Here is a 6,000-nt window from a genome sequence, read left to right on the forward strand (position 1 = left end):
CTTTTCAAATTTGTTACAGGGTATCATTGGCCCAAGGGCTTTCATACATACTAAATAGAGGGATGTGACCCTTTAACAAGGGGAGATAATCAGGAAAATACAAACAAAAGTAGTGGTTGCTAAAAAATCTTCTTCTCAAGAACCACAGGGCACATTATCACCAAACTTACACATAAGGATGAGGATATGTTGTAGATTAAAAATTGTTCAAGGCATTACCCTGGGGCAAAGGGCGTGGTCTCAAGGTCACTTCAAAGTTGACCTAAATTTAAAATTTTTTTAAATTCCTTAAATCTTAGATATTTTAGTCATTATAAGGACTAGGATCATCAAATTTTGACAGTTGATGCATCTTAGGACCTTGTGTCAAGTTGTCTCAAAAGTAGGTCACGGTGACCTACTTTTTCAATTTTGCAGGTATTTATTTTAAAATTAATTTTGATGCATATCTTGGACACTTTGAAGCCTATGATCATCAAAACTTGTCAGTTGGTGGATCATGGGACCTTGAAATGCGTCAACTGAAAAATAGGTCACCGTGACCTACTTTCTGAATTTTATGGCTTATCATTTATAGATATATTTTAAGTTGTTATTTCAAATACCGAGAGGTTTAGAATCATCAAATCTTGTAAGTTGATGCATCTTGAGGCCTTGAAACATATTTATGAAAAAGTAGGTCACAGTGACCTACTTTTTAAATTTTGCAGATATTCAAATTTCACATTTTCAATTTTAGATGCATATTTTGGGCACTGTAAAACCTAGGATCATCAAACTTTGTCAGTTGATGCGTCTTCAGTCTTCGGTTTGTATCGACCAAAAAGTAGGTCACCGTGACCTACTTTTGGTATTTGACAGCTAAATTACTATATTTCAGACGCTATTTAACCTACAATCATCAAACTTTGTCAGTTGATGCATCTTGAGTCTTCGGAGTGTATCGACCAAAAAGTAGGTCACTGTGACCTACTTTTGGCATTTGACAGTTATATTTATATATTTCAGTCACTAATTGCCCTACAATCATCAAACTTTGACAGTTGATGCATCTTGAGTCAACGGAGTGTGTCGACCAAAAGTAGGTCACCTTGACCTACTTTTGGAATTTGACGACTATATTTATATATTTCAGATACTATTTGACCTACAGTCATCAAACTTTGTCAGTTGATGGGTCTTGCATGTTCGAAGGGTTTCGACCAAAAAGTAGGTCAACTTGACCTACTTTTGGAATTGGACACCTATATTTATATATTTCAGATACTATTTGACCTACAGTCATCAAACTTTGTCAGTTGATGCGTCTTGCATGTTCAAAGGGTGTTGACCAAAAAGTAGGTCACCTTGACCTACTTTTGGAATTGGACGGCTATATTTATATAATTCAGATACTATTTGACCTAGTCATCAAACTTTGTCAGTTGTTGGGTCTTGCATGTTTGAAGGGTGTTGATGAAAAAGTAGGTCACCTTGACCTACTTTTGGAATTTGACGGCTATATTTATATATTTCAGATACTATTTGACCTACAGTCATCAAACTTTGTCAGTTGATGGGTCTTGCATGTTCGAAGGGTTTCGACCAAAAAGTAGGTCAACTTGACCTACTTTTGGAATTGGACACCTATATTTATATATTTCAGATACTATTTGACCTACAGTCATCAAACTTTGTCAGTTGATGCGTCTTGCATGTTCAAAGGGTGTTGACCAAAAAGTAGGTCACCTTGACCTACTTTTGGAATTGGACGGCTATATTTATATAATTCAGATACTATTTGACCTAGTCATCAAACTTTGTCAGTTGTTGGGTCTTGCATGTTTGAAGGGTGTTGACGAAAAAGGAATTTGACGGCTATATTTATATATTTCAGATACTATTTGACCTACAGTCATCAAACTTTGTCAGTTGATGGGTCTTGCATGTTCGGAGTTCGCTGACCGAAAAGTAGGTCACCATGACCTACGATTGGAATTTGACACCTATATTTATATATTTCAGATACTATTTGACCTACAGTCATCAAACTTTGTCAGTTGATGGGTCTTGCATGTTCGGATTTCGCTGACCAAAAAGTAGGTCACCATGACCTACGATTGGAATTTGACAGCTATATTTCAATATTCAGATACTAATTGGCTTAAAATCATCAAACTTTGTCAGTTGATATTTCTTGGGTTCTCAAAATGTGTAAACCAAAAAGTAGGTCACATTGACCTACTTTTTTTAATTCTTAGGATTTAACTAAAGATTTAGAATACTAAGAGGCTAAGAATAGAAATGGTGGGGTTGTACAATTTATCAGAAGAGCGATTCTAGGCCCTTGGGCCTCTTGTTATTATTCTGTATAACGAAAATGTGTGATTTTCTGATGTTTATACATATACGTCTGCTTTTGTGTGTCTGACATCTTTAAAAGGGTGGCAGCATACACATTTGCTTTGGTTATTAATTAAATTTAACTATATTGAGTATATATTAATACATTTTTTCACTTAACCATTAATTTTGATAAGTCACATGAGGATGGAGCTGACCTTAAAGGAAGTGAACATGAAAAATATATTTGTTGCCTTATAAACTTAAAAGCTCCTGAAACTAAATAGTGTGGTCTGAATCTAATTTACTTGTTTCTATTACGTGATTTGATCAATTAAACACTCTAAGTTAAAGGTTTATGGATTTGCATTTCTGATTGAAAATAGCTACTAAGTCCAACTTTCCGTATTTTTTCCACATATTTTCCAGATTTTTTCCTCACTTTCTTAGTTTCATCAATTCTTTCCGTATTTTTTCTGCATCTAAAAAACGGAAAAAATATGGAAATATATGGATATCTGGAGATCTGAGGTGCGGGGAGGTCATCCATTATTTCCCAGTATGCATCTGTGCTCTGACGTAGATGAGACACATTGCTGTTGTTGACTGGGTCACTATATATAATTATATAGCAGAAATTTATGGATTCATATTAGAATTGATAGATAAGGTTTTGGAGCAAAAAGAATTGAAATCAAATCTAATTACAATGCATTAAGAAAAAGAAGAAAACACTCCCACAAAATATCTCCAGCTCCTCCAACTTCTGAACTTACTCAGAAGCACTAAGTACTGTTATATTTCAAGATTCCAAATCAATTAATTTTATTAATTTTAAAATATTTGGAGATAATTAAGGTGACTGTGTCATAAAAGGATTGCAATATAGGCATATAATTTATATATTTTATAATGATTGATGTACATGGACCACGGATAAATATCGGAGATGCAATTTACAGTTATATTATTTATTTACAATAATAAAAATTACTTATTCAGAATCTGTATCAAAGTCTGAGGTTTCAAGAAACCCTTTATAATTGCAATTAATATATGTCACAACAAATGAGGGTAATACTACTCTGATTTTCTCCCCCAAGAGGCTGACTGCGTCTGACCTAGTTGATCAACTGTCTGAAGGCCATAAATCTTGATAGCATGCCTGCAACATAATTGTTACTGTATTTTCGTGTTTTTCTTACTTGTTTAACAAGTTGTTATCCAAGTCCTCTGAGATCCTTCCTCTCTGGATACATAAATACATGGATAAATGTAAGCTGCATCAATTATAACAGGACTAAGACACACCATGTCAAAATATGGGTGTAGAGAACCGCGTTATCCATGTAATCTGACACAAAATGTTCAAACTCATGACAACAAAGACACCCCTTGAATGTACATAATTCCTCTCTCATTAAAATCAATTGCTGGTAAAGAAGAATTATTCTGAGAAACAATTTCTAACTCTGTAACATCAGGTTCAAACTAATATCCCATATTTAATTCACTTTCTGCTGATGACATTTTAACGTTGATGCTTACAAAGTGCCAAAAATACACAATGTGTCCTACTGACATCAGTATCAGTGCTGCCCTCTAGTGGATGTTAAGAAATAACCCAGCAGGGAGGTAATAATTTTTTCAATATGGCAGCTCCCAAGGATTGAAAAGATTAGTTAATCTTTATGAAATATCTCCTTACTAAAGAAAGCTACATCTTAATGATTTTCAGAATTCATTATATACATTAAAATGACAAATTTAAACCCTTTGTCACATTTTCATGTTCACTTCCTTTCACATTTTGTATATAGATTCTTCATGGCAAGACCTAGCTTTCATTTCATACCATGCATGACCTGTAACCTTGACATTCTCCAAAATAGCAAGGTCATGTTAGTTCTATTGATGTTGAGGCATCTCCATGTGTGAATTATTTTTCAGTTATGCCATGATTTGCTGAGGCCACAATTTTTCAAGGGAATAAAGATTGAATTTTTTTCAAAATTACAACAGTTAAATAATGGCAGGGCCAAAGTGACTCAGGTGAGCAATGTGGCCTATGGGCCTCCTGTTTTTATTAACTTCAAGGGATATTGGTTGGTCAATATTATACTGAAACATGATTATGATGGCTAGTAAGGAATGTCCAAGTTTCCCAGACATTTTCCATTGTCTATATGAGGGTTGTTCAATATGTAATGTGTATTGTACCAAAGTGCAATAACACTTCGCACGATATTGTGGATGATGGTACTCTTGAATAGCTCTATTCAATACCTTTCCAATGGTATAAACACGAGCCTTCAGCTTCATAAATTTAAACTTATAGTCATTTTATTAGAGCCAGTCATTGACCACTGTTGTAAAAATGGTTGAGAATATTGAAGAAATTAAAGCTTATATATATAAGTTCGCATAATTCTCGGTCATTCGGTAATGCAGATTTTTACTGAATTGGGGGAAGTTTATGGGTCTGATAAGGTATCTTATGAGACAGTTCGTATGTGGAGAAAGAAATTTCTGACTGGTAAAGAGTCCGTCAAAGATGCAGCAAAATCTGGCCGACCATTTAACTGTAACAGACCAGGCAAATGTCTCAAAAGTCAGGGAAATAATTGAAAGTGATGGCAGATACACGATTCGTGATATTGCCAAAGCTGTTGGCATATCGCTATCACGGGTGCATTTCATTTTGAAAGTACGAAAGATTTCTGCCAGATGCCTACTGCATATATTGACAGATGACCAAAAACGTGTACGAGTACAAACCGCTAAGCAACTGCTCAAAATGTTTCCCAAATTCAAAGACAATTTGCAAACATTGTTACTGGTGACAAAACATGGGTTCACTATTTCGAACCAGTATTAAAAATTAAAAACAAAATATGGTTAACTAAACATGGTGGAGGGCCTGTAGTTGCCAAAAGAACCGTAAGCACAAAGAAGGTTCTTTATTGTATATTCTTCTCATGTGATGGTATAGTCGTACGAATTCCGAAATGGTGCCGAAGGGCAAAAGTGTTACAGGTCAGTATTACTGAGATGTTATACTAAAAAAGCTCAAGAAATATTATCATAAACGACGCCCTGTGTCAGGATTTAGGCAATGCTCCATCACATACATCTGAGCTTGTGAAGCAATTTTTGAAGTCGGAGAAGGTTACCGTCTTGCCACACCTACCATACTCTCCAGATCTAGCCCCATGTGACTTTTTCCAAAACTTAAAAAGTTCTTATCTGGTCGTCGTTACAAGTCCCGACAAGCCCTTGGCTCAGCCATCAATCAGTGCCTCAGAGCGTACCGTGATGCATTTCAGATGTCGAATGCTTTTGAGATATCGTATAATACACATTACATATCGAATAGCCCTCGTACGTACGACTGAATCAGAATTTTATAAACTTTTGACACAACCCCTATTAAAATCTATCGCGTATCAATCTTATGATTTTTATCAAATTGAATTAATTCATCAACACTTATACATATGATGGAGATTAAACTAGATGTGTCAATACAACATGATTGTCACTGCCTGTTCACCAAGCATAAAGTACAAGCCAGAGATAACTGGAGAAAAGGAAAAGTTCGATCTGTTCCAGTAAAACTCCACAAAAGAAATCCCAAAGGGCATAACCGAGCTGAACGTATGTGTTAATTGTAGCAAT

The sequence above is a fragment of the Ostrea edulis genome, chromosome 1, assembly GCF_947568905.1.
Source record: "Ostrea edulis chromosome 1, xbOstEdul1.1, whole genome shotgun sequence".
In the NCBI taxonomy this organism is placed as follows: domain Eukaryota; kingdom Metazoa; phylum Mollusca; class Bivalvia; order Ostreida; family Ostreidae; genus Ostrea; species Ostrea edulis.